This window comes from Phyllobates terribilis, unplaced genomic scaffold (genome assembly GCF_046119375.1).
Source record: "Phyllobates terribilis strain yellow unplaced genomic scaffold, ASM4611937v1 Scaffold_1__5_contigs__length_1240528914, whole genome shotgun sequence".
Lineage (NCBI taxonomy): Eukaryota > Metazoa > Chordata > Amphibia > Anura > Dendrobatidae > Phyllobates > Phyllobates terribilis.
In genome coordinates this window covers 496851214-496863216 of record NW_027362761.1, presented here as the reverse complement: position 1 = coordinate 496863216, position 12003 = coordinate 496851214, and the positions used below count along the sequence as shown (strand labels likewise).

General features: G+C 48.2%; 1 protein-coding gene across 2 annotated transcripts in view; it reads left to right on the top strand.

Moving 5' to 3' along the window:
- AP3B1 (adaptor related protein complex 3 subunit beta 1) overlaps positions 1-12003 on the top strand; it is a 579624-nt gene that overhangs the window by 288989 nt on the left and 278632 nt on the right. For both annotated transcript variants that reach the window (XR_012320508.1, XR_012320502.1), the window contains one exon: positions 7203-7381. The gene's annotated coding sequence lies outside the window, so the exon portion shown is untranslated. The remainder of the gene's footprint in view (positions 1-7202; positions 7382-12003) is intronic.

The following is a 12003-nucleotide window of genomic DNA, read 5'->3' as shown; positions in this document are numbered from 1 at the left end:
TAGCATCAAGCCATCAAGTTGCTGGTCTTTCTCTTCCCCTTGTTCCTTCTATTCTTCTGACCATGTTGTCCTTCTCCAGTAATTGCTCTCTTCGTATGATGTGTCCAAAGTAGGCAGGTCGTAGCTTAATGATCCTTGCTTCGAGTGACATGTGTGGCTTTATTTGTTCCAAAATGTATTTGTTTGTTCTTCTTGCCATCCACGGGATTGATAACAGTCTCCAGCACCACATTTTGAAGGTGTCGATTCTTCTTCTGTCTCGTTTCTTTATCGTCCGGGTTTCTCATCCATATGTTACCACTGAAAAGATCAAACTATGTACGTGACGCGCCCCTGGGCCTTCGTCGTGCAGCATCGCACGCACGGGGGAGGGCTTACCCGGAGCGGATCCGATGGGAGTAGTAGTCTCGTGGCGGTGACCCGGTCCGTGCCCAGGGTGTCAAACTGAGTGGCGGTGTATTAGCAGTAGATGTTAGAAATGTTCGACTACGCCACCCGTTGAATGCGGTCATGAGACCGCCGCTGCAGGGCAGACCGCTGAGGCCGGTGATATGGTTGTGCAGCGTAGATGGTATAACCCCCAACGGGAGGGGTATGGCCCCAGGGCAGCAGATGTGGATGATAGTGGTAGTGATGGTGCAGCAAGGAAGCTCAGAGACGTGTGGTGCAGTTTCAAGGCTTTTACTCACAGGTGTTGCTCCGGTCACTTCGGCCAAGAGTGACCACCCGAGCCGTGCTGCGTCCACCAGGTTCGGGACTCGGCCAACTCCCGGGCAGTTCCAGAGCGTAGTCCTGAGCTCCCCTCTCTTCCTTCCTACTGGCCGTCCTCACCAGGGACCCACCTATGTCCGGCTCCCTCGGGCCTTTTGGTGGCGAAACCTTTCCCGGCTTCCCTGACCCTATTCGTGGTCTGCCTTCCTGGTGGATATGGTGAGGGTCGTGCCAAAGCTTGACCACGACCTCCGGTTCCTGGCTGAGGATCATTAGCCTCCACCAGTTTGGGTTCCGGTACCCGTTTCCGCCAACCCTTCACCCTTTTCGTTCTCCTGTGGGATCTCAGGGTTCCCTCTCTCCTTGTGTCTCTGGGCCTCTCTTCTTCCTTCTCTCTGCTTCAGGCCTGGCCCTGGAGCTGGGCCCAGCCGGAGCCACAGCTCCCTGTCAGCCCTCTCTGGCTGAACTCTCTCTCAGCTTCTCCTCTGACTCAACCTCCTGTCTCAAGATGGTGCCCACCTTTATACTCCCTCTATGTGTGAGCCCAGGTGACTAGCACCCAATGGGCTCCTACCTCTATGCCCAGAGTCCCTCCCCTATCTGCCCCTACACTACTGGGATGTTCCTCCCCCCCTCCCACTCCAGCCAGGGACAGGCGCTGTCGTACCTGCACATCTAACTGGTGGGAGTACCGTAGTTCTGTCCCCCGGAAATGGGATGAGTGTAGTGCATGCAGCAATCTGAGCTCAGTCCCACACTCCATCCTTACCCGGGAGTGGAATACCACACCTCTGGTTCGAGGTGCAATACCCCTGTAGCAGCCGAGTCCTCGGGGTGCTACATTCCCCCCTGGTAAACCACAGCACATCCTCACACTGATGCCGGGTGAAGGTGACCTCGTCACCCAGGTAAAGGTCACGTCCACGGTGTCCCTCTGGCAGATGGGACTCGACATCCCTGCGGGTAACAAAGACGTCGCCGGGGGTTCTGTGATCCCTGATAAAGCCCCAACCGTGCTCCAGTTGGAACTTGATTACAGTCCCGGTGGCGCGGGGACCGTGGGCTGCACGGGGGTTTCGCCGGGTCCGGCTTTTCTGCTCCGCACTTTGGACCTGCAGCCGCTCCTCTCGGACCCGCCTCTCTCGCCGTTCTTTGTTGAAGACCTCTAGTTGTTGTCGGCAGCACTCCGCACGCTGGGCTGCGGCCGCCCGGGTCTCTTGGGTGAACCCCATGAGGTTTTCACCGGTGGGGTCCCATGCGAACTGCGCCTCCTCCAACGGGAGTGGGGTGATCTTGGCGGGCGCCGGGATCAGGGGCTCACACAGGGGCCTTTCCTTCCGGAGTCGGGGACTGAGGTACTCCGGTGGCCATTCAAAGGGCTGCCCATCCGGGCAAGTATGCTGTGCGAACAGGTCTTCACCTAAGGGCAGCACTGTGGAGGTCGAGGGCGCGGTGGTGGTAGCGGCGCCCGGATTCACCAGGCCTTGCGACCAGGCCGGTGGCACTCTGAAGGTGAAGGGCACTGTGGATACGGCGGCGCCCGGGGGTACTCGGCCTTGCAACCAGGCCGGTGGCGTTTCCTGCTTGGCCGCGCTCTGGATTAAGGCGCGTGACGTCACAAGGGGCGTGGCCGCGGCACCTGCCGCTTGAGGCCTAGTTTGGAGCGGTGGCGGTGCAGCAACGGGCACGGTAAGGGGGATTTTGGGCTCTGTGACGGGGAGCTGGGGCAGGCTCACGGCTACTAGGCCTGGGGTGGTGACGTCCCCTTTACCTGCTTCCATCTCTTCAGCTCCTTCCACAGCGTCGTCTCCGGCCTTCGTCCCTCCTGCACCATCCTCAGAGGCAGACAGACTCCTCGTCCCGGGTGGCGTCCTTTGCTGGCGGGTTCCAGCCTGCAGGGCCATTTCTCTGCTCCACTCGGCCAGCACTTCTTGCTGCACTCGGGCCATCTTCCGAGCCAAGCCCTCCAGCGCGGTCTGTGCATGCTCCCGATCTTTGGGGAGCTGTGCCAGGATCTCCACCAGGCCTTCTGGGGTGGCGGCCTGCAACAGGCTCCTGACCAGAGGGTCGGTGCTGCCTGACTCTCCCTCCATCTCCGGGTGCGATCTTTCCAGACTCCTCCAGGCTGCACCCATCCTCTCTCTTTTGTTCTTGATCCGCCCATACTGAGGGTGGTCCCGGGGCCACTTGGTGATTGTCAGTTCCAGGGGCAGACCCCTCGCTCTGATGGACATCTCTATCATTGCAGTCTCTGCTGGTGGGGGCGGTCTCCGCTTTTGGCGCTCTTCTGGGACCAGGCCCACGATGGGAGGTGGTCTCTTGCCACCCTCTGGCACGCCCATAATGGCGTCCGCTCTGCCAGGGCGGGAGATCGTCTCAGATGGCGGGAATCGTCTCCTAATGGCGGGAAACTCCGTGGATGGCGGGAAAAGGCTGCAGATGGCGGGCAAGCGGCGGGAAACGACCCGAGATGGCGTCCGATGGCGGGGACCCTCTGGAATTGGCGGGAGACTTCTTCTTACGGTACATATAAGCTTTTCTTCAGGCACGCAGTACCCGGTAGTTGCGGGCACGAAATCCTGCCGACTACGCCAAAGTTGACGCGCCCCTGGGCCTTCGTCGTGCAGCATCGCACGCACGGGGGAGGGCTTACCCGGAGCCGGATCCGATGGGAGTAGTAGTCTCGTGGCGGTGACCCGGTCCGTGCCCAGGGTGTCAAACTGAGTGGCGGTGTATTAGCAGTAGATGTTAGAAATGTTCGACTACGCCACCCGTTGAATGCGGCATGAGACCGCCGCTGCAGGGCAGACCGCTGAGGCCGGTGATATGGTTGTGCAGCGTAGATGGTATAACCCCCAACGGGAGGGGTATGGCCCCAGGGCAGCAGATGTGGATGATAGTGGTAGTGATGGTGCAGCAAGGAAGCTCAGAGACGTGTGGTGCAGTTTCAAGGCTTTTACTCACAGGTGTTGCTCCGGTCACTTCGGCCAAGAGTGACCACCCGAGCCGTGCTGCGTCCACCAGGTTCGGGACTCGGCCAACTCCCGGGCAGTTCCAGAGCGTAGTCCTGAGCTCCCCTCTCTTCCTTCCTACTGGCCGTCCTCACCAGGGACCCACCTATGTCCGGCTCCCTCGGGCCTTTTGGTGGCGAAACCTTTCCCGGCTTCCCTGACCCTATTCGTGGTCTGCCTTCCTGGTGGATATGGTGAGGGTCGTGCCAAAGCTTGACCACGACCTCCGGTTCCTGGCTGAGGATCATTAGCCTCCACCAGTTTGGGTTCCGGTACCCGTTTCCGCCAACCCTTCACCCTTTTCGTTCTCCTGTGGAATCTCAGGGTTCCCTCTCTCCTTGTGTCTCTGGGCCTCTCTTCTTCCTTCTCTCTGCTTCAGGCCTGGCCCTGGAGCTGGGCCCAGCCGGAGCCACAGCTCCCTGTTAGCCCTCTCTGGCTGAACTCTCTCTCAGCTTCTCCTCTGACTCAACCTCCTGTCTCAAGATGGTGCCCACCTTTATACTCCCTCTATGTGTGAGCGCAGGTGACTAGCACCCAATGGGCTCCTACCTCTATGCCCAGAGTCCCTCCCCTATCTGCCCCTACACTACTGGGATGTTCCTCCCCCCCTCCCACTCCAGCCAGGGACAGACGCTGTCGTACCTGCACATCTAACTGGTGGGAGTACCGTAGTTCTGTCCCCCGGAAATGGGATGAGTGTAGTGCATGCCGCAATCTGAGCTCAGTCCCACACTCCATCCTTACCCGGGAGTGGAATACCACACCTCTGGTTCGAGGTGCAATACCCCTGTAGCAGCCGAGTCCTCGGGGTGCTACATACGAACCATGAAATGTTCCTCGATTTGAAGACCTTGTCCAGTGACTTCATTATTGATTTGCGCGTAGCTCTTTTCCTATTGACTTCCGGTGTCGCCGCAGCATCTTGAGTGATCATTGATACAAGTAAGTTGAAGTTCTTTACAACTTACAGCTAATCGCTGTCCATCTCAAATGTGTCCTGGACGTACTTGGCAGTAGTCAATATCTTTGTCTTCTTTGTGTTAAGTAGCAGTCCCATGTTCAAGCTTTCCAACTTGACACTCCGTGATAAGTCCTTCATTCCAACTATGCTTGTTGCAATCAATGTTGTATCGCCTGCGTATTTAAGATTGTTGATGATTAGTCCATCAGTTTTGATTCCTTCTTCTTTTTTGACAAGTCCTGCCTTCCTGAAAATACAGTAGCTTCTGTATATAAATTGAAGATAATTAGTTATAACTACTGATGAGGCTTACTGACAGACAGAAAAGTACATATCTGCTTATCCTGCCAGAGTTGACAGATTATCCGTGTCCCACATAGATAACTTTTTAAGAACCCTTAGGCTCCCTACTACATCTATCATCTTGGTCCCCAGTGTTTACTTTTGGGGATATTTTGGGAATAAAGAATTGAGCTTTGCAGCATAGAGATTATTATCACCTTTCCCCCACACAGTGTCCCATGGATCTATGAGTCACATACCTCATTTGGTGGGTCATTTTGCAGGTTTCATGGGATAACTAGACTACTAGACAAAAGTTGAAAGGTAATAAGTTTGGGTGGATACGTACAGCACTATTTTCTATACCACCCTGACGTTGGCCCTAAATGTACCAGGTGCATAGTTCAGTTAAATGCTAGATTGTCATAATTTTCAAACCATCAGGCACAGAAATATTGTATCTTCATTGTAATAGGGGTCTTATAATTTCTTGGACTTTTTAAGGCCAATTTCTAACATCAGATATTCACAATTCGCCTACGGACTGGGATGTCGGGGACCGGCCACAGGTCTTCTGACTCGAAATCTACAGCTCAATGAGACCGGCCTTAGCTATAAGAAATTATTACAATATGACATATTTACTGGTACAATAGAAAAAGTCTTAAAGGTACAGACACCTGATTTTGATTATTGTTGTCACATAAGAACTGATTGAAGACTACAGATGCCAGATTACAGAAGATGATGAATTGGCACATTAAATTGTCATGCCAGCCTTATATAATACAGATGTGGTTTTAATGTATTTTGTTTTTGTTTTTGTGTTTGATAACATCATATTATGCTCATTTTTTTGCAATTTCTTGTTGATTAGTTTCATAATTGTTTTGCACATTAATATAGAAACAAATTAGTAAGTGTGAGCAAAAAATGAAGTAATGAGGTTATTCATCAATATGATGCAAGAGCCACATTTCTTCTTTGTCATGTTATAGATGGAATATGATGTATCCTGGTCATTGAATGGTTAAGGACTCTCGTTATGCATTTATGTGCATGACAGTGACAGTTTAGCCAAAATGTGTAAAATACACACCGATTCATAAAGATTAGATGAATATTCTGAATACTGACCGGAAGCTTTTCTGTGACCTGCAAAATGATAAAAATTACATTTATAACCTACACATCTTCCTACAACATTCTAAAAAAATCACAGCGCTGTTATACTGATTAAATTTTTACCTTTGGTGAAGGAATCCGCTTTATGGTTCTTGTTTAATCACGATTTGAAGTTTTCGTCTGATGATTGGCGGGACAGTGGGTATGGTCTACTCCTCCTGCTACGGCCCCTCCACCTGTCCCCGGTGGTTCAATGGCAGGTCATTGATTTTTCAGTGACCGGCCTCCCGTTTGAAATTTAGTGCTACCACCGTAATTGCCGTTGACAGCGCTTGAGTTGGGTTCTCGATCTGTGCATGCACCGCCTCAGGGTCCATTTTATTGAAGACAAGAAGATCTGACGTGAAATTGACGGCGGCGGTGTAGAATTTCAAACAGGGAGGTACCTCTGAGGAAGCCACAACTTTAGGCGGCTATAAACATGGGGTCTCCACTCCTCCATCGCATTTGGTCCTTGTTCCCAGGTTCCACTGCTTTATGATTGTATATTTCTTAATTCATATTTTTTCCTCAGTTACTCAGACTTACAGCCTTGCAGAGCACGTTCTTTTTCGTGTTTCTCATGACTTTGATTCATTTGTTTCTAGGCTTTAACCTTTCATATGTGCCTCTGACTGCCTTTTGGCATCATTTATTACATTTGATCTGGTGACATATTTAGGACTCATCTTGTTCATGCGAGGTTTATTGGTCTGTTTACATAGTACTTTAATGCCTTAAATATATTTTACATGGCTTTGCTGTAAGTTCCTGTGTTGATAGCTTTTCAGAAATTTATATACATTTGTCTTTCAGTTACTATTACTTATTTACTGTGGTCGATACTCCAAATTGTTCAGTGGGTTACCTAGTGGTGGACATTAGAGGAGGGGTGTTAGTCCTAACAGACACACCCGGTGGATTATTAATATTATAGCTGTGTTGCTTTTTTTTTCTATTATTTCAGATCATTGTTTGTTCATGTCTTTTTCATAAAACATTTTTCATTAGTTCATTTGCTGATCCCAACTATGTTGCACACTTCTTTCACTTAATTATTGAATTTCAAACAGGAGGCAGGTCACTAAAATATCAGTGACCTGCCATTGAAGCACTGGAGACAGGCGGAGAGGCCGGAGCTGGAGGAGAAGACCTTACCCACTGTACCGCCCTTGTGCACTGAAATATGATTAGAAGAAAACTTCAAACACTGATCTAAACAAGAACCACAGAGTGGATTCCTTCACTAAAGGTATCAATTTAATCAGTATAACAGCCCCATTATGGCCATGCTTTTACTTTAAATTGCTAAATCCTACTCACAGGTTCTCTTTAAAAAGTGTTCTATTTTTAAAGACTGTCCAGGAGTTTTCTGGATCATTTACAAATGAAGGAGGTGAAATCTTTATTCAGTGTTAAATTTTCATTGATCTCCCTCAGATTCTTAAAGCACCACTCCAGTGAGTTTTGTTCAGCGCTGGAATGGTGCTTCTAATCTAAGGTCCCTGACCCCAGCCTTATACTCACCTGCTACTGTCTTCACCTTTTTTCTGCACCGCTCTGGTCCCGCGGCGCCATCTTGTGACTCCAACTTCTGATTGCTCGGAAGTCAGAAGTTATGTCACAAGCTCTCACTGCAAGTCTATGAGATCCAGAACGAGGTTGTCATAAACCTGCATCGAAAAGTGACCTCTGGCTCGCCTAGCAAACACTGGAGCGATCCAGCAGGTCACAAACTGCAAGAGACTGACAGGAGCGGCGGTGATAGAAGGTGAGGTATAATACTTCGGTCAGGGACCTTATATTGAAAGCACCACTCCAGTGCTGCAATAAAAAAAAACTGCTGGAGTGGTGTTTTAAATAACTCAATGGAATCAGTGGATGTCTTCTTCCTGTTACTTTTTCCCACTTACTGACTGACAGTAAAACAATAGCACAGGAAGAAATATTTGTAGGAGTTTCCATATCCTGCTCACAAAGGTTGCCATCTTTTAAGGTGGCCACACACTTTTAATAACTGATTGCTAAATGCTTGATTGACTTAAAGATATTCCTAACGTGCTCCCCACACACATGCATGCTCGGTTCAGTTGAGATTGCATGTTTTCAATGGGGAGAGTGGAGTAAACAGCTGTCAGACACCTTTTGTGGCCTCTTATCTCCCTCTAGAACAAAAGTATTGGATGCTAAAATTCAGCATGCCCAATCCTTTTGACTCTCCTTCTGGAGAGTCTGGAGGTCGGTACCACTGAAAATTGGCAGGCTCCTAGGATAATGATCTACTGTGTATGGCCAGCTATTGAGTATGTTTATACTAATTAACCTCTTATTAAATATTTTAATATTTAAAAGCCCCCATACACCTTAGATGACTATTGACTGAACAATGATTTGGATGATCGTTTGGCTGTCTCTCCCATATACAGGAGTGCTCCTATACGCTCTACGAGAGAGCCGCTGCCAGACATCTCTGACGGCAGCTTATGTCGGGGCGAGCAAAAGGATCAGTATTAAAGATAAGAGGATGAGGCATAATTCTAATTCACCTGTTTGCGCAGATTTTCCAGAGGGATTTGATTTGCAGAGAAGTTATTATATGTCCATTACTATTATTATCTTCTTTGGCGCTCTCTATGAATCATTAGTGGAGAATACAATTGTTTTATTACAGTGTTTGGTGAGTTCTTTACCAGCAATAAATGCTAATAAGACTCCAGATCATATACAGGATATCCTATGTAGCAACATGTTGCATCCTTGGAATTATTCAGTAGCACATAATGCAGTCATCTGATAGACTCTTTATTTCTTATAATGGCAGTAATCAGATACTTCGATTAGTGATTCTCAGAAATAGAAGCCGGTCTGTGCCGTGTATTGGGATTCTAGTGGGCACCTGAATGTGACCAAGTGACTGAAAACTATACTACTCCATGGCATCTGGTGTGAAATGGGCTGGAGAGCAGAGGAGACAGGTGGCCGTTTTACAATGAACTCCCTTCCACAATAGACACTCTGTACGATAGACTCAACATGAATGGTAGTGGGACGACCTCATTACTGTGACACACGGTCTATATTGATGTATGCAGACTGAGCACAGCGCGCTTCCAACGTGCGGTTGTCGCACAGGCTTTACTGCTAGCTATAGATTTATTGCCAGTCTACACTGGGATTGTAATCAGGTCAGTTCTTCTCATCATTTATGTTCGGCTTTACTGTCATTCTTTTTACAAGTTTGACTTCTTAATAGCAATATATTAAAAAGTGCAGAAAAAAACTAATTACAATAATATATCAGTAAGCAGTTTATATGGTAGAAGTTATATAACCTGTAAGGTCATTCGTAGGCACCTAGGTGTCATATAATTATCATGGTCAATTTTACAACAGTATACATTATCTTACTATTGTCAAGATCTCTGCACTTCACCATTACAGTGATATCTACACAATGTCTACAGTTAATGATGTGAACACATAGGCTTATACAGTGGATAAAAAAATTCTAAAGACCCCTGTTAAAATGTCAAATTTTTGTCATGTTAAAAAGTAATGCCGAGAAGAATAATTTCAGATTTTTTTCCACCTTTAATGTCCATACACCTTGACTAAAGTCCCAGTTCCAGCTGTCATAAAACAGCCCCAAAGCATAATGCTGTCTCCACAAGGCTTTTCTGTGGGTATAGTGTTCTTTTGGTGATGCGCAGTTTTGGCTTTGCACCAAACATACCTTTTGGAATTATGGACAAAAACTTTAACCTTGGTCTCATCAGACCACGCTACATTTTCCAACATGATGTTAGCAAACCTAATGTAGGTTTTGGCAAAACAGCCAGGCTTGGATGATTTTCATTGTAAGAAAAGGGTTCCGTCTAATCACCCTAGCCTATAGGCCAAACATATGAAGAATATGAGATACTGTTGTCACATGCAGTACAGTGCAGCTCGTTTTATGTTGCTATAAGTCTCTTAATAGCCACCTAAACCAATTTTCTTCTTGTCTTTTAATCAATTTTTGAGGGTCGTCAAGTTTTAAGTAAAGTCACTGTTGTGCCAAAAATTAGCCACTTCTTGAGGACGTCTTCACAGTGTTCAATGAAATATCTATTTCCTTGGAATTTGTTTTGTATCCTTCTCCTGACTGATAAATTTCAATAATGAGATCCCTTTGCTGTGTTGTAAGCTGTTTACAGACCATGACGATTGGTGTAAAATGCAACAAGGAAATGTCAGGAGGATCCTATTAGATCAGCTAACAGTGTATGTAGTTAATCAGAATCTCTGTAAATAATGGCAGCTGTGCACTGACTACTATGTAACATGAGTTTAAATGTGACTGGCTAATTCTGAACACAACCACTTCCCCAATTATTATATTCACACTTATGCAACAACATTATTTCTTTTTTTTAAAACATTGCAATTGATGAATCAGGCAAAAAAAATTGGAATTGCTAAACACTGACCCAAAGTGGAAAAAAGAAAACAGGCGAGCACGTATAAAATATATACAGGTGCAAATAGAATAATGAATTGGGTGCAATAAAAAAAGGTACAAAGAACACAAAACTAGAAAAAAGACAGGAGCAAAGGCAATAATGAATCGGAGACGCAATCAGAGAACTTACCATATTTTTCGGACTATAAGACGCACTTTTTTCCTGCAAAATTTTAGAGTACAGTGGGGGGTGCGTCTTATAGTTCAGATGTACGGTGCATAGTCCGGCTGTGGATGGTGGGAAGGGGGGAGTGGCAGTGGTGGAGGAGTGGGTCACAGGAGGCAGGAGCCGCTTACTGCGCCTAATACTGTGCCCGCTGTTAAATAAAGTGAATATCCACTGCTCCCATGCCCATGGGCATGTGGACCAGTGAATATTCATTTTCCTTAATAGTGTACACAATGTTAGCCGCAGCCGCCGCTCCCTCAGCTGCTCAGCGATCACGTGTGCCCGCTATGAAAGAGAATGAATATTTACTGTTCCCCACGCCCATGGGAGTGGAAAGCAGTGAAAATGCATGCTCTTTAATAGCAGGCACACGTGATCGCCCAGCCACTGCAGGAGCCGCTGGCTTTGGCTAACACTGTCCGCGCTATTAAGGAAAATTAATATTCACTGCTCCACATGCCCATCCGGGCGTGCGGAGCAGTGAATGTTCTGGCAGCTGACCTCAGCATATGAGGGCGCATGGCAGTGACGTCATGCGCTGCTTACAAGCTGAAATCAGCTGTTGGCATCATAACTGGACGCCATTGGAGCAGAGGGAAGGAAGGTGAGTAGAGTTATTTTATTTTTTTTATGTGTGCAGTGCGATGGGGATGGGGGTGCCATGCATACCGGGATGGAAATGGGGGGTGTCATGCATACCAGGATGGGGATAAGGTATGCCATGCATACCAGGATGGGGATGGGGGTGCCATGCATACCAGGATGGGGATGGGGGATGCCATGCATACCAGGATGGAGATGGGGGTGCCATGCATACCAGCATGGGGGACCATGTATACCAGGACGGGGGACCATGTATACCAGTATGGGATTGGGGGTGTCATGCATACAAGGATGCGGATGGGGGTGCCATGCATACCAGGATGGGGGACCATGTATACCAGGATGGGGGGCCATGTATGCCAGTATGGGATATGTGGTGCATAAGTGGCGCCCCTGCGGGTTCAGTCGCCACAGAGGTACTGCATCTCACCCAGAGGTGTGGTACCCCACTCTCAGGTAAGGAGGGAGTACTGCCAAGGACCCATCCACCTGCATCTAACACTGCACCATTCCAGACCAGCAGGTTGGGAAAGATGCACGTGTACAATGCTGAGCCCTGTCCCTGGTTGGAAGGGGGAGAACCGAGAGAGGGGGAACCATG